This window comes from Solanum dulcamara, chromosome 3, assembly GCF_947179165.1.
Source record: "Solanum dulcamara chromosome 3, daSolDulc1.2, whole genome shotgun sequence".
Classification (NCBI taxonomy): Eukaryota; Viridiplantae; Streptophyta; class Magnoliopsida; order Solanales; family Solanaceae; genus Solanum; species Solanum dulcamara.
In genome coordinates, this window is record NC_077239.1 from 38634245 (window position 1) to 38656254 (window position 22010).

Consider the following 22010-nt stretch of genomic DNA (forward strand, 5'->3'; position numbering starts at 1 on the left):
AGCTTGGGATATATTAAGGATAAGACTAACTAAGAAGGGTAAGTAACCCATAGTAAGAATCATGAAAAAGGTTAAGAAGTGTTATACTATAGGGTAGAATACGAATAGGATATGATGTGAATATAATGAGGATCGTTATGAAAATAAGTAAAGCCTAGTGAGAAAGTGGCTAGTGATAGGACGTGGTCCGTGTAATAAGAATATAAGGGTAAGTGTTAAACAGAAAAGCGGGCTATGGAACAAATAAGAAAGACTTATCAATTTCCATAGGGAAAGTTGCGAATAAAGATTATGCGATAGCGAAAAGGATAGCGAGCACAAGGAAAGAAAGAGTAACTGAAAGGAGTAAGCAAGAAGAAAGTGAGATGATAGTGTAACAATAGGTCATGACATGTGTAGTTGAAGAGACGAATGCTAAAAGTGACGAAACTATGAAAGACCAAGCTGTAGAAGGATGAGCAACGAAATATAATAGGTGTGTATAAAAAATAAAGGGTACGACCAAAAAAGGGTATCGAATAACTCAAGAGATTGTGTGAAGGATAACGATACCATGCGGGGTCAAAAGCCAAGATGTTGGCTATAGCATTGGTCGCAAATAATGTTGCGATAGATGAATAACCAAGGAAAAGGGACAACAAGCCTCCTATGATTGGAAGTGAGAAGAGCAAGGAGTGAATAAAAGAAAAGAAAGAAGTATGATAAGATAGGACAAACGAGTTTCAATGTGAATGAGATAGGTGAAGTAGAATGAACCTGGAGACGAAAAGACTATGTCTACCTCATACAAGTTGTACCGACAGGGTTATGCAACCTATGAATATGTATGTGTTACGTATAGGGCCAAGTAAGTAACTACGTGGTAAAAGGAATAAGGGTTCAATAAGGACAATACAACTATAATATTTTGGATATGTTACAGAGAGGTAGAGAAGAGATATCCGTACTTATTCCCTATATCCAAAGGTAGTCTAAACTCCTAAAAGGATTGGAAGACAACAGTTATAGAGAACTCCCGAAAATCCTCGTAAAACCTTATAAGACGAGTTAACATTCGAGGACGAATGTTCTAAAGGGGAGAAGAATGTTATACCACGTACTTTTGTACCTTGAAAGGTTCTTAAGCTTCTTAGAAATCACTATGTGAGCCGGATAATCTATAACGCTACCAAACAACTCAAAGGAAGGGAGAATGTGACACCTTATAGTAGGGAAGATTGGAAATATGGTTATAAGAATCCAGAAAAAGTTGTAGGCCAAGTAATGAGTCATAGGACTCGACTTACCTATATAAGCTACCAACTCGAAAATCTTACATACTTAAGCTACTTGAGTTCATACCAAGCTTATGTAGTAAGGATTACATATGTTCGTAAAGTAAGATAAGATTATGAACCCACGAGGAGGAAAAGAAGGTGACACGTGAAAGAAAGAGGGAGTGCCATGTGGCAGAAGCTGAAGCAAGGGGGTGGGCCCTTACATGCCACGTGGCAGCCCCTAAGTGGAGAAGGTGATGCATTAGCCCACTAAGGGCGTGACATGTGTCACCACTTAGGGGATGACATGTGTTACCCTCCTAAGGTGGACTATATATATATATATATATATATATATATATATATATATATATGTTTTATGATCATCCTTATCCAGACAACCCATTCTTATCTCTAAGAAAATTCTAGAAAAAAAAAGAGAAGAGAAACTCTAGACTAGAGAGAGGGAGCCACGAATTTAGAGCAAAAAAGGTAAGCCCTCCGATTTTGTTACTTGAATTAATTATATATGGTATAACACTACTATATGAAGGTGTTAGTAATGTAAATTTATGATTTGGGGCAGCACCAAAATAACAACAAGCAGCCACAAAGTTTTAGTCGCGCTAAAGGAACTTCCGAGGTGAATTTTGGCGAGTTTCAGGCAAGGTAAGGTTTTTACTTTAAAATTGGAGGTTATGATGATTTTATGAGGTATATTACATGTATTAAATAAGGTTGGAAGTGGAAAAATTGCATAAGTATGCTTGACGTTAAAAACAAACTAAATTGAAGTTGTTATAATCAAATCGAAGTCGAGTAGTTTGTTGTGATTGTGGTGCTGCGGTTGCATCTGGTTGGATTGCATGTTGCAGGGATGTAAAGTGTTCTAATATGGGTGTGGGTACTTCTTATTTCAGCCACATGACCCTCCATTTCGTATTGTTAAAGGTTTTACGAAACAAAGGTTAAAAACTCTATTTTTGTATCATAGTTTTGAGCGAGTTGGTTGGAGTTTATACTGTGTAATGTTGAAGTGATTTTACTTGTATATATGCTAATGGTTGTTATTTTTGGTTGGATGTGGTAGTTAAGGATGTAATTGGAAGTTTGGATAGGGCAGGTTATAGGGGAGATGCTGCCCGATTTTTGATAACTTCGGAGCTAGTAATAAGCTAGTTAAGGGAAATGGATAAGGAAATGATTCCTATGGATACATGGTTGTAGAGTTGGAAATTGGAAAGTGAAAGGTTATTAATCTTAGTGTTACTCTCATGTTAAATAGGTTCAAAAGACGATGAGGCAAACATGGTTAAGAGTAATCCATAAGAGGTATGTGAAGCTACCTTGTTTCTCTTGGCATATTTTTGGCATAAGTATGTGAAGCTACCTTCTTTCTCTTGGCATGTTTTTGGCATAAGTATGTAAAGCTACCCTTCTTCTCTCTTGATATGTCTTTGACATCAGTTATGATGTTATGATGAAATGACTATGGTACCGAGTCCCTTGATGGTCCAAGTAGGATATATGTTACTATCTAAGGATCAGGCCGTATGTTCCATGACACATATGTGTATGACGACTATATGAGGGGAAGTAGAGAGTATGTAAAGCTTATCTCTTCTTTTCTCTTGGCATGTCTTAGTCATAAATGGTTGGTATATGTACTGTGGGCATAATTCCATTCATAGAACCCCGAGTATGGTTCATAAATCTTATTCACTTCTTGATGTTAGAACTCCTGTGATAGTTGAGTTATTGTCTTGTAAGTCTTCTATGTCATAACCCAACTTCATAGGCCATGATTTGTTCCCGAGTTTTGCACCCTTATGTACCATTAGCCCCACTTAGCATGTTAGCAGAATAAACAAAAGTAGAAATCAAAAAGGGGTCGCTAGAGAGCACATCAGAACAGATATAGCACAAGAGGGCCGTTAAGGCCATCACAGAACACAAAGACCAAAACATATATACATAACCCACACCACAAGTCTACAGACCTCTACAAAATGATAGACTAGTCATATGATGGGACAGGGCCCCATCGTACCCTTAACCAACATGTACAAATGTACAACAAAAAAGTTATTACCAAAAGAGGGCTCCGGACAAAGGAGAATTGCCAACCAATAGGGTGGATGTCCTAAGCAAGCGGATCAACAAACCGAGCGTATGTACCTGCAGGCATGTAACGCAGCCCTCGAATAAAGAGGGTCAGTATGGACAATGTACCGAGCATATAAAACATGGATTGTAACAGATAAAGCCATTACCAGAACAGAAGGTGCAAAAATAAGTAAAATATCCAGAATATCAAAATGCTTTTCATAACCACAGATAATGTATGCAGAAAAATATATACCATATCCAGACCTATTATGGGACTCAATGAACAAATCGTGGTCGCCATCCCGTCACTAGCACCATAGCACATCATAACTCCAGAATAGGGAATATCTCCATAAAAAATCATATCATATCAGATTGTCATATCATATCATATCATATCATATCATATGTGTACATGGCACATCATAACTCCACAAATCAACCTATGTACAGGGCATACCTGCCACCTTATGTTGGGGCACGACGAATGATGCAGAGAAGTACGTATGATACCAAAACTGACTCGGGATCAGTGAAACATTGAGGCTTCCACGAGTAAAGTAGTGAGAAACTAAATGCACTTTAAATCATTTTTGAGACTCGATGGAGATAACAAAATGAGCTATTATTCAAAAATCAAGACAAGAGTCGTATCAAGTACCTTTTGAATATCACTATGAGTTATATCCAAATAGAACTTTTGGAATCATATACACGTATCTAGGCACGATAAAATATCCTTTGGAAAATCAAGAAGTTGGCCATCCTAGTGGCTCTACAAATAGGAACTTCCTTGGAATCATATAAAAGTCATATACTTGTTTCATAAAAATCATGCCAAAAAGAAAGATTAGCTTTATATACTTATGTCAAAACATGCCAAGAGAAAGAACGGTTAGCTTTACATACTTATGCCAAGGACATGCCAAAAGAAGTGTCACGACCCAACCCCATAGGCCGTGACAGAAGTGGTATCAGAGTAGTTCGTCCTTGGGTTGTCTGTAGACCGTGTCTAGTAGAGTCTTGTTTATTGGTGTGTTGTGAGCCACATCTATTAACAGGAGGCTACATGACATTTAGGATGTTACTCTTCTTTCATATCTAAAGATCGTGCAATAGAGCCGAGTCATAGGAAGTGAAATTCTTTATACTAACCTCTGATTTCAGTTGAAGGACAGCATTGATAGAAGAAAGTGACTGATGATATTGGAAGTTACCAACCACGGAGGTAAGCCAAGGCACAAAATATATGTACCAGGTAAGATATTGAAGTATGATTGAAATATAAAGTTTAAAACTGAAAGGAAAGTAGACAGGGAAGTGTAACAGATGCAGTTCGAAGTTGGGCATACAAGGTAAGTCTATTATTTTTATACTATTATTGATATTGAAAGCCCTGTGTGGCTGCGATATTAGGTGATATTGAAAGCCCTGTGTGGCTGTGATGTGAGATGAATATATATATTGGCCCTGTGAGGCATAATTGGTATTTCCTGCGTGCAGGTTTTGGGGATAGTTACGAAATATAGAGGAAACTCTACCGAAGTTCTCCCAGAACAGGAAAAGGAAATAATAAGATTCGGCAAGAAAAGGAAACTTAGCCCAAACTACATTAGAACTTATCAAGTTGCTCGTAAGATACACAAAGTTACTTGTAAATTGAACTTACCACCTGATTTGGAAATTATACACCCAGTTTATCAGATATGGATGCTTCGCAAATGTACTGGTGATCTACCCAGAGTATGTCCTATAAATAAAGTCCATGAAATGGAAGAGTTATCCTACAAGGAGAAACTTATTGCCATCTTGGATTGGCAAATTAAAAGGTTACGAATTGAGGACATGAATTCCGTCAAAAAAGTGTGACAAAACAAAAATAAAGGGAGGGGATGACCTGAGAAGTTGAAAAAGAGATCGAGGAAAGATACTCGTACTTGTTCCCTATATACAAGTGTAATTTAAACTCCTAAATGGAGCAGATGGCGACTGTTATAAAGAATGCCCAAAATCTCCCTGAAACCCTATAAGACAAGTTAACATTCGAGGACGAATGTTCTCAAGGGGGGAAGGATGTTATATCCCATACTTCTGTACCTTGAGACGTGTTCGTAAGCTTCTTGAAAATCTCCATGTGATCCCTATTAGCTATCACGTTACCAAATAACTCTAAGGAAGGGAGGATGTGATTCCCCGTGATAGTAAAGGTTGGAAATAGAGTTATATGTATTTGAAAGGAGTTGGAGGCCAACTAAAAAATCGTGGAACTCGACTTGCTTGCATAAGCTACTAACTTAGAAGTCCTACACACTTAAGCTACTTGAGTTTACATTGAGCTTAAGTAGCATGGAGTGCATAGGCTCTTAAAGTAAGACAAGATTACAAGCTCACGAAAGAGAAATAAGGAAACGACGCGCCTACTCAAAGAAAGTAGGTGATGCACCTACTTGGAAAAGAAGGTGATGCACCTACTTAGGGTCAAGTAGGTGATGCAGCAGCTTGGGGTGGACCCCACTGCCACATGGCAGCATGTGATTGGCCGCATGGGTTGAGGTGGCACCCTAGGAGGGTGCCACGTGGCACCTTCTAAAGAGGTATATATATATGTGTGTGTTATGTGACCCCTAATTTCAGTATTCATCCAAAACATAAGCCAAAAATAGAGAAAATGTGAGAGAAGAGAAGGAAACAGCCATGGCTTGAAATAGTTCAAGGTAAGTTTTTCAACATTTTCCTCCGTGAATTAATTATCTACGGTATTCCTCAAGCACGTGGAGATGTATATATATGTTTTATAATACCTACGGAACCATACCTTCAGCTTTACACGTGGAACAAACAAGACAAAGTGTGAAAGAGGAAGAGGAAAACGTTGGAGGGCAAGAAGAGGAGCTACGGGTTTGGGGATGCCAAGGTAAGACTCGGAGTTTTGTTCTGTAAATTAATTATTTAAGGTATACCACAGTTATGTAATGGTGTTTTATAACATAAAATTCCAATTTGGGGCAGTGGAGAAGTGGCACAAACAGTCCGCAACTTTCAGCACGTTAAGGGGGTTTCCAAAGTTAATTTTCAATAGGTTTGGGAAGCCGTTTGTTAAGGTATGGCTTGGTTATATTCTACCAAGTTTTGTTAAGGGATTTTAAATGATATAAAGGTGTTAATAATGAAAAATCATGGATTGGGGAAGCACCAAACGGATAACAAGCAGTACACGCGATTTCAACAAGTTTGAAAAGTTTCCGAGTTGCAATTTGGCAGTTTTGGCCAATTTCAGGTAAGGTAATGTTTCTCCTCTTAAGTTGGAGTTTATGGTGTTGTTATGAAGTGTATTATATGTTTTTAAGTGGCTGGAAACGTTAAAACATCATAGAAACGCTAGACGTTCGAAACAAACTAAATTGGAATCGCTATAGTTGAATTGTCGTCGAAGTAAAGTGTTGTGCTTATGGTGTACTGCTGCAGGTGTGTGGAGGTTTGTTTCAGGGAATAAATGTGTTCTAAAAGGGGTGTGGGTGCTTATGGTAACAGCCACATGACCCCTTGTTTTGTATAAATAATGGTTTGCAAAATAAAGACTAGAAACCCTATTTTGGTGTCGTAATTTTCATCAGTTGTTTGGAGAATGTGTTGTGTGATGTCGCCATGTTTTAGGTGTATATATGCTGCAGGGTGTTGTTGTTGGTTGTCTGTAGTGAATTGAGGTATGATATGAGTGTAAAGGCAGTTCCAGTTGTAAGTCTCGAGTATAACTTGTGACTCGAGTTCACTCCTAAATGCTAAGGGTCTTGAAGTAGTTAAACTACAACCCTCAAGCCTTCTATAGGCTGAATAGTGATTGGGTGTGTAAATTCCTAAATCTGGGGTTTCTTAGGCATATTTATGATAATGGTTGGGGGATGTCTTATGTGTTACCAAGTCTTGCATGCATGTATATGCATTGTTGTGTGATATGTGGATCGGGCCGTCATTCCTCGGCATTATTATATGATATGCATATATACGGATCGGGCTGTCATTCCTCGACACTAATATATGAGATATGGATCGGGCCATTGTACCTCGGCATTATCATGCAATATATGGATTGGGCTGTCGTTCCTCGGCATTATTACGCGATATGTGGATCAGGCATCGTTCCTTGGCATATGCTTGCTATATACATGGATAGGGCTATACGTTCCACAGCGCTAATAGCATATATATGCCTATCATGATAGATGATGTGTTTGTAACACTGAGTCACCGAGCGGGCCGGATAAGGTATGTGATTATAGTATACAAGAATTTATTTTATGAGGTGCAAGTATAGTACCCTATTAAATGCTATACTTGATTTCCTGCATCCCTGTTTCAGTTGTTATCTCAGTAATGTATGCTTATATACTCAGTACATATATCGTACTGACCCCTTTTTCTTCGGGGAGCTGCGTTTCATGCCCGCAGGTACAGACGTTCATTTCAGAGATCCGCCAGCTCAGAATTTCCGCTCACTTATGATTGGAGGTGCTCCTCTATTCTAGAGCCTAGTTTTTTGTACTGGTCCTCTGATGTATATATGTATTTGTTTATTTAGGGATATGGTGGGGGCCATGTCCCGCCATATGTTACCGTACTATTCTTTGAGGTCTGTAGACATGTATGTGTGGGTTGTTCATGAGTTTATTTTGGGTGTGCCTATATGGCACGTTGTAAATGTTTTTACGATATGGAAGCCTTGTCGGCTTGCATTCTCTTCTATGATACGATACGAATGAAAGAGGCTACATGAACATGAAAAAGTTTTAACCCATTGGGGTTTTTGGGGGTTGTATCACATTACCCATAGTTCAATTTGGTTATATTTGAAAATTACGTATACGGGGGTCCAGGTTGGACCCCAGTCGCGGCCCACAGGGTTGGGTCGTGACAAGAAGGAACGGTTAGCTTTAGATACCACTTACGGATTACTCCTAATACGTTATCCTCGTCGTCTCTTGAACCTATTTAACATGAAAGTAATACTATGGTTAATGACCTTTCACTTTCCAATTCCAACTCTACAACCAAGTCTCCATAGATGTCATTTCCTTATCCATTTCCCTCGACTAGTTCATTACTAGTTCCTAAGTTACCGAAAATTAGGCAGCATCTCTCCTATAAGTTCAACATCCCCGAGATTTCAACTCAGCCACCATGTCAAAAACTATACCAACAACAACAACCAGCAACATATATACAATTAAATCATTTAAACATTACTCAATACAACTCCAAACCACTAACTCAAAACTACGATATCAAAATAGAGTTTTTAATCTTTATTTCATAAAATCTTTAACCGTACCAAATGGGGGGTCATGTGGATGAAACCATCAGTACCCACATCCTTTTTATAACACTTTAAATCCCTGCAAAATGCAACCCAACCAACTTCACCCACAGCACCACAACGACAACCCACTACTTGACTTTGATTTAGCTATAACCACTTCAATTTAGTTTGTTTCTAACGTCAATCATCATTATAAAAATTTTCCACTTTAAAACTCATTCAAGATATGTAATATACCTAATAACATCATCATAAACTCCAGTTCTAAAGGAAAAACTTTACCTTACCCGAAACTTGCCAAAACTTCTCGGAACTTGCCTCAGAATTTCCTTTAGCGCAGCTGAAACTTTGGGTCTGTTTGTTAACATTTTGGGGATTCTCCAAACCATAAATTTACATTACCAATACCTTCATAGCATCATGGTATATCCTATATAATTAATTCTTGGAACAAAATCAGAGAACTTACCTTTTTCCTCTCCAAATTTGTGGCCTTATCTCTCTACCTCTCTAGTTTCTTCTCTTCCTTTCTCTCTTATTCTTGAGTTTTCTAGAATTGTATGTAACTTTGATAAGTCTTAAGACAAATATATATAGGACACCTAAGGGGGTGACATGTGTCAAGCCCTAAGTGGTGACACATGTCAAGCCCTAAGTGGTGACACATGTCAAGCCCTAAGTGGTGATACATGTCAAGCCTTCATTGCGCCAACGCATCACCTCCTCTAATCTGGGGATGCCATATGGCATGTGGGGACCACCCCCTTGATCCAACTTCTGCCATGTGGCACTCTCTCATGCTTCATTATGGTACTCCCTCATGCTGCTATGTGTCACCTTTTTTCCCCCCTCGTGGGTTTGTAATCTCATCTTCTTTTACGAATCTATGTAATCCTTGCTACGTAAGCTTGGTACGTACTCAAGTAGCTTAAGCATGTAAAATTTCCAAGTTGGTGGCTTACGAATGTAGCACATCCATGGTAAGAGCTTACACAAGTAAGTCGGGTCCTATGACTCATTACTTGGCCTCTAATTCCTTCCGAATTCCTATAACTTTATTTCCAATCTTCCCTGCCATGGGGTATCACATTCTCCTTTCCTTAGAGTTGTTTGATAGCGTTATAGACTATCCGACTCACATGGTAACTTCTAAGAAGCTTTCAAAAACTTAGAAATCTTTCAAGAAACTTAAGAAGCTTTTAGAAGCTTTAAGAAACTTTAGGAAACCTTAAGAAACTTCAGAGGTTTACGATCCTTCCATGAAACTTAAGAGCCTTTCAATAGACTTAAGAACGTGTTTCAAGGTACAAAAGTACAGGGTGTAACATCCTTCCCCCCTTTAGAACATTCATCCTCGAATGTGAACCACAACCTTCCTTAAGATCTTATACAGACCATATGGAGAGTGTCTTTGTCCCATTGCCATAACATATACTATCACGACCCAACCCCATAGGTCACGACTGGGGTCCGACCTAGACCCCCGTATACCTACCTATCAATTGTAGTCATACTGAACTATGAACAAGGGGATACTACTCACAAAAATCCCAATGAGTTAAAACTTTTTCATGCATGTGCGGCCTCTTTCATTCGTTTCATAGCACATAAGGGCATGCAAGCCAAAAATGCTACTGTAACATAACTATATTCACAAAATGTCATATAGGCACAATCGAAATGAACTCACAAACATCCCACATCCATATGTCTATAGACCTCTAGGAATAGTAACAACAACATATGGTGGGACAAGGCCCCCGCCGTACCTCTGAATGTACAAATATATACATTAAGTGACCAGTATCAAAAATTAGACTCTAGAACAGTGAAGCACTTCTGATATAGCTGAGAGGAACTTCTAAGATGACAAATCTCAAGAATGAACATCTGTACCTGCGGGCATAAAATGCAGCCCCCTAGGGAATGGGGGGGGGGGGGTTAGTACGATATATGTACTGAGTATATAAAGCATAATGTATCATAATTGAGAGGACAATTGAAATAGGGATGCAGGGAACAAGTATAATAGTTAATAAGGCACTATACCTGCATCTTATAACATAAGGGCATGTACACCATATTTATATATTATATCCGGCCCGCTAGGTGACTCGGTGTTACCATGTCATTGCATACGGTATCGTACCATATGTTATGATTATATTATTATGTTTTCACATGCATACCTATCTATCATTACATATCATACCGTACCCAGCCCAGTATGGGTCTCGATGTTATAATCAGATCATCACATACCATACTCGGCCCATTAGGAGACTCGATGTTATCATCATATCATCATATACCGTACCCGGCCCTTTAAGGGACTCAGTGTTATCATTATATCATCCATCATATACCGTACCCAGCTCTTTAGGGGACTCGATGTTATCATCATGTCATTATATACCATACCCAGCCCTTTAGAGGACTTAGTGTCATAATCATTATATATAGGTAGATCATTATCTGAGACTCACTAGGGTAATCATACTAAACTATCATTCATGGATTAGGATAATAATCATCTCAGGTGCCCTTTGAGTGCCAGTAGGGCTATATTAAGTGAAGTCTCAGGAATTATGGACATATTTTAGGGTAATGCCAACTGGCTTAAGGAAATCATAAACATCTATCATCACAGAGTCCTTAGGAATAGGAGCTTTAAGTCCCACTATTAATCGACATATAGACGGTTAAGGGAAGGTAGCTCAACTACGATGAGAGTTTTCCTGCCAAGGAGTGAATATGAGACATATAGCGTATTTGGAGCCTAAGAATGGACTTAATCTAGAGCTCGTATCATGTATTGTTTTCTTTAAGACATGTTAAAATAAAGAAAGGGTAGGCCTCACCTATTTGTCCCTTCCTATCCCAAAGGAGTTTGAGACACAATAATTCACCTATCGTAGGCGTCCTAGTGTTCAGCAATGGATAAGAATCAGGAGGTATGCTCGGGGCCTTGTGAATGGGATTATCCCCACTTGCATACGCAAATATACATATTGTACTTCTATCAAGGATATTCCAAGAGAAGGGAAGGATAGCCTTACATACTCATCACTTCTTAACGTATGGAAGGCTTGAGAAGCCCTAGTTCAATTACTGTAAGAGTGCTTTCATCAAGAAGTAAATGAGGACCGTGAAATAAGCTTGGAATTTATGGTTAGATTTACCCTCAATCTCATATCATTCATTACTTAACTTGAAGACATGCCAAAAGAACAAACAAGATAGGCTTTACATACTTATGCCAAAAACATGCCAAAAGAAAGCTTGACATACCTTGTCTGAATTATTCCTTATCCTGTTTGCCTCGCCATCCTTTGAACCTATTAAACATGAAAGTAATATGAATATCAACCCCTTTTAACTTTCCAGCACCCTAGGTTTTACCTTAGAATTAATGGAATCTATTTCCTTAGTTGTTTCCCCGACTAGTTCTGTTATTCACTAAGGCGTCGACGAAAATTGGGCAGCACCTCCCCTATAATGTGCCCTATCGAAATTTACAATTAGGTCCCTAAGACCTACAAACAACCAACAGCAACAACCTGCATCAATTCACACCAGCAATATACAACATAAACTCCAAATGACTTATTCAAAAATACAATATCACAATAGGGCGTCTAGCCTTTATTTTGTAATGCCTTTACCTATATGAAACAAGGGGTAGTGTGGCTGAAACCATCATAAACCACACCCCTTTTAGAATGCATTTATTCCCTGCAATAATACATTACACCCCTGCAGCAACACTCACAAGAACGACACTTTATTTCAACGACAATTCACTTCTAGCGACTCCAATTTAGTTTGTTCCGAACGTCAAGTGCTCCAATAATATTTACACACTTACAGCAACCAAAAAGGTGTATAATATAATCCATAACAACAACATAAAGTCCAAATTGAAAGGAGAAACCTTACCTTACCCGAATTTAGCCAAAATTGTCAAAGCCCAACTCGGAACTTCTCCAAATGCGCTGAAATTGAGCGGGCTGTTTGTGTTATTTCTTCGCTGCCCCAAATTAAAATTTTATATTATTAAACACCATTATACAACTTAGGGACACTTAAAATAATTAATTTACGGAATGAAACCCGGAAGCTTACCCCAAAAGGGCCAAACCCGTAGCCCTCCTTCCTTGCCCCTTTAACGTTTTTCTCTTCTTTTTATTCCAAATTTCCAATTGTAAAGCTGAAGTTTTGGTTCCATAAACATCATAAAACACATATATACATATCCACTTACTTAGGGAACACCATGGATAATTAATTCACGGAAGAAAAGTGAAGAACTTACCTTAATTTCTTCCAATTTGTGACTGCCGTTGTGTACTCTCTTTCTCTCACGTTTCTCTCTATACTTTGGATGATTTTTAGACTTCAAATGACTTAAGATTCATTAACATACATATATATGGTCCCTTAGGAAGTGACACATGTCAGTCTTTAAGGGTGACACATGACAAGACCTTATTGGGCCACCTCAACTATATGGCCAATGGGGTGCTACCACGTGGTAGTGGGGGTCCACCTCCCCCAAGCAGGTGGGTCACCTACTTGACCCCAAGCAGATGGGTCACCTGCCTTGTTGAGGTGCTGCCACATGTCACCCTCCTGGGCTGCCACGTCATCATTTTTTTCCTCCCTCATGGATTCATAATCTCGTCTTACTTTAAGAGCCTATGTAAGCCATGCTTTGCAAGCTTGGTATGTTCTCCAATAGCTTAAGTATGTAAGACTTCCAAGTTAGTATCTTACGTAGGTAAATCGAGTCCTACGACTCATTACTTGACCTCCAATTCCTTTCGGATTCTTATGACTCCATTTCCAACCTTCCTTCTCACGAGGTATCACAATCTTGTTTCCTTAGAGTTGTTTGATAGTGTCGTAACTTATCCGGCTCACATGATAGTGTCTAAGGAACTTAAGAAGACATTCCGAGATCGAGAGTGCGGGGTGTAACATCCTTCCCCCCTTTAGAACATTCGTCCCCGAATGTTGAATAACATTTCCCTTGAGACATCATACAAATTGTAGGGAGATTCCTTTCTACTGGAATAACATACATTTTCATCCAAGTAATTAATATATGAGTTCCAGGACTGGGGGTTATCTGTAGACATCGGGAATAGGTATGGACACCTGTGTTTCATGTCTTCTTCAACCTCCCAGGTTATGTCTTTACGATTCTTAGTCCGCCATAGTACCTTGACGGAAGCTATGTCCTTAGTTTGCAACCCATTTAATCTGCTGATCCCGGATGGAAATGGGTTGCCCCTCGTAGGATAACTCCCTGTTACGTGGACCTCCTCTATGGGAAATATTCTGGGAGCATCGTTTACATTCTTGCGGAGCATTGATCTGTGAAAACCGAATGTATTGCTTCAAATCGGACGATAGGTCCCACTCATAGGCAGCTTTATCTATTCTACAAATGACCTAAGAAGGATCAATGTATCTCCTTCTTGCTGACTCTAGGATTCTAATGGATAGCTTGTCCCGGATTAAGCTTTACTTCATCAATAATTTACTGGATCCCCTCTGGGCCTATCCATTAATCGAAGGGTGAAATGTCATACTAAGATTCACCTATGTTCCCAATCCTTACCGGAATGATCTCCAGCAATTAGCCATACGTTGAACTTCCCCATCTGAGATAATAGATATGGGAACCCCGTGAAATCTTATTGTTTCCTTGCTATGTCATCTCGTATAACCCTTAGCTGAATATACCTTCCTAATTGGAAGAAAATGGATTAATTTTGTCAGCTTATCTACCATAACCCATATGAACTTATACTTTTGTAGAGTGCGAGGTCAGCCTGCACTATAACCTACATTAATCGCGTTCCATTTCCGAGTCAGGATTCCCATCCCCTATAACAGGCTGTCAAGCCTTTGATGCTCCTCTTCGTTTAAGACATTATACAACTCCTCTTAATTCAACTTGTAACACCTTAGGTATGCTATCTTGCTCCTTTACTCAGATTTTCCTTCCAGTTTTATTACCACACGTTATACTATAATTATTACACAAACGTGTGTAGGTATGTAGAGCCATTCAGAAAATGCTTTAGTGTCACTATACTAGCGGCTTACCTTCTTCGGTTGAGGTCAGGGCTCCGCTATGGCTTTTGTCCTTAATACCGATTATATCTTAATAGTTCTGCCTCGATCCATCTTACACTTTTCTTTAATAGATTCTAAATATGGCAATCACATTGCTATTACTGACTTCCTTTTATCGAGTAATCATTTGACCTCGCTCTTAGTATGCCAATGTTCGTAAGCTGCACAACTATTCTAGTGCCATTTTCACGAGGTGCGTTGTATTTTAGTCATAATCTTTTCTGTTCTTGGCTTACTCTGTTCTATATGTGTCATCGTACTAACACGCCTTTATAATCTCTTTTTGTCATACTTGTTTCGTTCCCTTTCTCACTTCCCAGGGGGTCACCCATCCCAGTGCTACTCTCGTCCAAGCACTCTTAACTTCGGAGTTTTGACGGAATCCGGTGCATTAGTGCGGGTATGATTGCGTCCATCCCTTGTTGGGTCTTGTTTGAAGTTTAAGCGTTCCCATTTACATATGATAGCGTCAGTCGATTTTCTCTTACCCTTGTACTTCTCTTGTCCACTTCCCTCCTTTTAGGGTGTACCCATGTCATCCTCCATTTATTTTCAGCTATTCACATGCGAATGATTCCACTCCAACATATTTAATGTGCTGCACCATATCTACATGTTCTGTTAAATCTTCCATACGTTAGGTTGCCTTTATAGGAAACCCTAGCACAACCGTAGGGTGCTTTAGTATTTGGAATATATCATATAGAATATCATCTAACGATTGATACTCAAGTAATATCCGCAATGTAGCAGTGCATTCAAAGACACATTCCATTTGTCCCAATAAGTAATTAGTGAGGGCTCATAATTGGTGCAAATTCCCCATTCGAATGTACTTATACTTTAATGACTCATGTTTCAAGCTTCGTTATTATACTAACTTTATTCCCGTGGATACAACTTATTCTTCTAATAACCTCGTAATGCAGCAGTTGTTCTGCAAATTAACATACCCTCTCCTTGCAGGATCTCACTAATCATCAAGGTGGAGTCACGTATATTAACTTCGTTATGCCTCATGAGCTTTCATCTTTGTCGTGTACCTGATGCTCACTTTTAATTTTTACTCGAAATCTCATCAATTTTGCTTTAATAGTGGTCTTGTCTTTTCCTTTTATTTCTAGGAAAATTTGGGCAAAGTTTCCTCTGTATTTCTTACTATCTCAACACCTGCACACAGAAAATACCAACAATGCCTCATTGGGCCAATATATATGTTCATATCATATCATATCGCAGCCACACAGGGCTCCTAATATCAATGCATATATATTCTGAAAGAAAATTAATAATATACTTGTAACCACATTTGGTGGCGTCTCCTGGCCTTGTCTACTAGGCAGGGTGTATATGCGATTTGAAGGGCCACTGAATTTGGAAGCTCCACCACGACTAGGGCTTCTTATCGAGCGGATTGGACGGATTATTATGCTTAACGGTTTGACTTAACAGTTAACGACTTTTAAAAGTACTAATCCACTATTCAACCTATAAGATATCGGTTGGTTCGGTATCGGATTAGCAATTATCGGACGGTTATCGGATGGTGTATCGGTGGTAACATGTAAAATTTCTGCCATTTACTTCAGGTAAGCAATATGTGAACAAATTTGATGGCAGACAAGAAGATTAGAAGAGTAAACACACCTACGCTCATGTAGCTTCAATACAGAGATGAAGACAGAAATGAAAACAGATAAGTTCATGTTCTTCCTTTAAACTATAGAAAATAGAAATGAAAACAGAAAAACAGAAATGAAAACAACATCCAGTGTCCACAACTTTCTGCTCATCTTTCTTTTATTTTGGAAGCACATTCTTCTCCTGCATTCAACAAATGATTACAAATCATATTAAATCAAACAATTCTCAAATGTCTACTCCTGTTTCAAATTTAATAACACAATGCTAAGGAATTTCAACAATGTATGACTGTATGTTAAACAAAAAGAGTACTCATTATTAGATAGGACTAAAAGAAGTAGCAAGTGCATTAGTTTAATAACGCCAAAATCAGTGAAGCACATACCAACATAAAGAACAACAACATACCCAGTAAGACAACCCTACTCTACCTACTTTTTTGTAAACATATAATAGTAATATATCTGAGAAGAAGAGAAATTATTAGGAAAAGTGAGATCGGAAGAATCAAGACCATAATTGGATGGAATGTAGAAGAATCATATGTTAAGGCCTATTTCACTTTCCCCTGTACATAAAAATTCTGTAATAGACTTTGAATCGTCTTTAAGTTCTGCAGACACATCTCGAGCTAGTTCAAAAATTGAGAATCTTGAACAAGATACTCGTGATTCAAAATCTGCTGCTTTAGCTTCTAAGGTATGTTTAGTGGTTTCACAATTTAAATAAAGCATGTTAGTTGTTACTTACCATTTGAAAATTAATTAATTATATAGCATCTGTTGGCTTGGCCATTGTGGCATACATGTTTAATAGATACACACTAATTTTTAAATGAATTACAACCCTTGATTTTTCAATGAATTACAATCCTGTAGTGAGTATATCAAATTTGTTGCTGTATGAAGTTACTTTTGGCACGCAAAGCTACTTATGGATCTACAATGTAATGAACATACATTTATCCCTAGATTATTAATTAATCTCATGCTTATTTAAGAAAACAAACCTAGACCAAAACGGATCTTTCTAGATCTGTCTTTAACTTGCCGAAATCTCAGGCTATAGTCTTGGTCGGCATTCACTAGCTGTCGCCTTCTTGTCGCTGTAATGGTTGGCTCCATCGGAGTCATATTTGCTGGTTGCTGCTACCAATGTTATCTCACCGGAGTTTTGCTTAATGAAGCATTACGAGTAGAGGAGGACAGAACGAGAAGAGGTGCAGGCAGCGACGTGGTCTTGATTGTCTCGATGGTGAAATTTTGCCGGAGATAGTAGATGAGAGAATGAGAGAATGAGAGAATGAAAGAATCTGAGAATGGAGATGAGATAGAGAAGTAGAGCACAAAGGCGAGTGTAAATAAAATTAGGGTATAGACATTAGACTGTATAGTAAAAATAATATAGTGACCTAAATTCTAATGTCTTGGGCTTGGCTATTTAACTAAATGGGCTTGACCTATTAAGATTTATTTTTAACTTTATAAATTATAATAAAATATAATAAATTTTTAATGGGTTAACGATTTACCCAATAACAAAATTGAGTAATCCGTCCCCCACACTGATAAGCTGTTAATTATAAAATTTAAATCCATTCCCCACCCTCTAATCCGATAACCCAATACCAATAAGCCAATAAGCCAATAAGCCAATTATGCGGTTGGGTTATTGGTAGCGGACGGTTTTGAACAGCCCTAGCCACGACCTCTACCACGGCCTGCTAGTGTCTACAGACCCCGCTCTTTAGGCCTTATAGCCACAAAAGAAGAAGGACTGGCAACTGACCCAGTAGGCTGAACTGTGCTTTCCGGCCTGCCTCTGGATGGGCACTGCCTCATAATATAGCCCTGACGGCCGTAAGCAAAACAAGCATTGGTGGTAAAATGACATTCCACAAAATGAAACCTACCACAATGAGAACATTGGGGCAAAGATAACCTTGATTGACGTGGACCCCTATTCGTTTGTGAGCCTAAAACCCTAGAGCTTTGACTGGCTCCTGAATATATTGTGCTATCAAATCTACTACCTGGGAACTGCAGGGGTATACTCTGGGCCGACTGATAAGGGTATCTACCATACTGTTGAGGCTGATCGCCTCGAAAGCCACCATAATAACCAGTTGATTTAGTTCTCTTACGCTGGTCTCTGCCAAATTCTCTTTCGGGCTATCGTCCTCTGTGCCGATCTTCCACCCCTTGTGCGTACGCCTCTACCCAGGCGATATCCATACCTGGCTGAGAAGCCATGGCCACACAACTATCAATTAAATAATAGTCCAACCCCATCACATAGCGATGCACCCTATCAGCCATATCAGCTACTATAGCGGGCGCATGCCTTGGCAATGAGTCAAACTCGAGGCTATAGTCTTTAATGCTTCTACCATTCTGCCTTAACTGTAAGAATCTATCAATTCTGGCTCATTTCATTTCTAGAGGTAGAAAATGGCCAAAAAAGGCTTCCATAAACTCATCCCAGACTATTGGAGGAGCACCCTCGCCCCTCGATAATTCCCAGGACTCATACCAATTAATGGCTACGTCACGCAGCCGATATGAACCCAATTCGACCGACTCAGTCTTCGAGGCCCTAATTATTCGCAATGTATGCTGCATCTGTTGAATGAACTCCTGTGGATCCTCTGTAAGTCTCGACCCGTGAAACTCCGAAGGGTTACAAGCCAGGAAGTCACAGACCCTTAAACTATCTTGTGTATTTATATCATCTACTCCTAAACCATGCCTTCGAGCCTGCCCTGCCACTATCCTAGTCAATAATTGCACTGCATCTCTCATGGCCCTATCTTCCGTCCCTAGCAATGGAACTGGAGGCTCAGGCATTGGAGCTTCAAGATCTGCTGATGCTGCTATTCTGAGTTCCTCTAGAGGTGGCAGCGTAGTAGAGCTTGCCGATTGCAGCACAATCCCTGGCATAGACTAGGCACGAGCCCTGGTAACTCTCGGGGTCTAACTATATTCCCCCGCTATAGACTTGCCCTCTTGGGCAGTCGTTGCTTCCCTCAGAGGCATCACTGTAAATACAATGATATGTTAGTGAGAGATCATCCTAACAACATAGCTCTATCGCACGATATAAGATAGAAAAGAGAGATAACATCTTAAATGTCCTGCAGCCTCTTGTTTATAGGCGTAGTGCACAACACACTAATAAACAAGCCTCTACTAGACACGGTCTGTAGACACTCCGAGGAAGAACTGCTCTGATACCACTTCTGTTACGACCCAACCCCGTAGGTCGCTACTGGGGTCCGACCTGGACCCCCATATACCTACCTATAAGTTGTAGTCATACTGAACTATGAACAAGGGGATACTACTCGCAAAAATCCCAATGAGTTAAAACTTTTTCGTGCACGTGTGGCCTCTTTCACTCATTTCATAGCACATAAGGGCATGCAAGCCGACAAGGCTGCTGTAACATAACTATATTCACAAAATGCCGTATAGGCACAATCGAAACAAACTCACAAACATCCTACATCCATATGTCTACAGACCTCTAGGAATAGTAACAGTAATATATGGTAGGACAGGGCCCCCGCCGTACCCCTGAATGTACAAATATATACATTAAGTGACCAGTATCAAAAATTAGGCTCCAGAATAGTGAAGCACTTCTGACATAGCTGAGAGAAACTCCTAAGCTGACGGATCTCCAGAATGAACATCTGTACCTACGGGCATAAAACGTAGCCCCCTAGGGAACAGGGGGTCATTATGATATATGTATAGAGTATATACAACATAACGCATCATAACTGAGAGGACAACTGAAATAGGGATGCAGGGAACAAGTATAACAGTTAATAAGGCATTATACCTACATCTTATAATATAAGGGCATGTACACCATCTTCATATACTGTATCCAGCCTGCTAGGGGACTCGGTGTTACCATGTCATCTCATACGGTGTCGTTCCATATGTTACGATTATATTATTATGTTTTCACATGCATGCCTATCTATCATTACATATCATACCATACACGGCCCAGTATGGGTCTCAATGTTATAATCATATCATCACATACCATACCCGACCTATTAGGGGACTCGGTGTTATTATCATATTATCATATACCATACCCGGCCCTTTAGGGGACTCAGTGTTATTATCATATTATCCATCATATACTGTACCCGGCCCTTTAGGTGACTCGGTGTTATCATCATGTCATTATATACTGTACCCAGCCCTTTAGGGGACTCGGTGTCATAATCATTATATATAGGTAGATCATTATCTGAGACTCACTAGGGTAATCATACTGAACTATCATTTGTGGATTAGGATAATAATCATCTCAGGTGCCCTTTGAGTGCCACTAGGTCTATGTTAAGTGAAGTCTCAGGAATTATGGACATATTTTAGGGTAATGCCAACCAGCTTAAGGAAATCATAAACATCTGTCATCACAGAGTCCTTAGGAAGAGGAGCTGTAAGTCCTACTATTAATCGACATATAGACAGTTCAGGGAAGGTAGCTCAACTACGATTAGAGTTTTCCTGCCAAGGAGTAAATATGAGACATATAGCATATTCGGAGCTTAAGAATGGACTTACTCTAGAGCTCGTATCATGTATCATTTTCTTTAAGACATGTCAACAGAAAGAAAGGGTAGGCCTCACCTATTTGTCCCTTCCTATCCCAAAGGAGTTTGAGAGATAATAATTCACCTATCGTAGGCGTCCTAGTGTTCAGCAGTGGATAAGAATCAGGAGGTATGTTCGGGGCCTTATGAATGGGATTATCCCCACTTGCATACTCCAATATACATATTGCACTTCTATCAAGGATATGCCAAGAGAAGGGAAGGATAGCCTTACATACTCATCACTTCCTAATGTATGGAAGGCTTGAGAAGCCCTAGTTTAATTACTGTAAGAATGCTTTCATCAAGAAGTAAATGAGGACCGTGAACTACGCTTGTCATTTATGAGTATATTTACCCTAAATCTCATATCATTCATTACTTAACTTGAAGATATGCCAAAAGAAGAAACAAGATAGGCTTTACATACTTATGCCAAAAACAAGCTCAAAGAAAGCTTCACATATCTTGTCTGAATTATTCCTTATCCTATTTGCCTCGCCTTCCTTTGAACCTATTCAACATGAAAGTAATATGAATATAAACCCCTTTTAACTTTCCAGCACCCTAGGTTTTACTTTAGAATTAATGGAATCTATTTCCTTAGTTGTTTCCCCGACTAGTTCTATTATTCGCTAAGGCGTCGATGAAAATTGGGAAGCACCTCCCCTATAATGTGACCTATCCAAATTTACAATTAGGTCCCTAATACCTACATACAACCAAAAAAAACAATCTTCAGCAATTCACACCAACAATATACAACATAAACTCCAAACGACTTATTCAAAAATACGATATCACAATAGGGCGTCTAGCCTTTATTTTGTAATGCCTTTACCTATACGAAATGAGGGGTAGTGAGGCTAAAACCATCAGAAACCACACCCCTTTTAGAATGCATTTAGTCCCTGCAATA

At 39.2% G+C, this 22010-nt stretch overlaps 1 pseudogene; it reads right to left on the minus strand.

The window, feature by feature from the left end:
• Positions 1–15132: 15132 nt before the first annotated feature.
• On the minus strand, positions 15133–15232 carry LOC129883894 (5S ribosomal RNA; annotated as a pseudogene).
• Positions 15233–22010: the final 6778 nt, after the last annotated feature.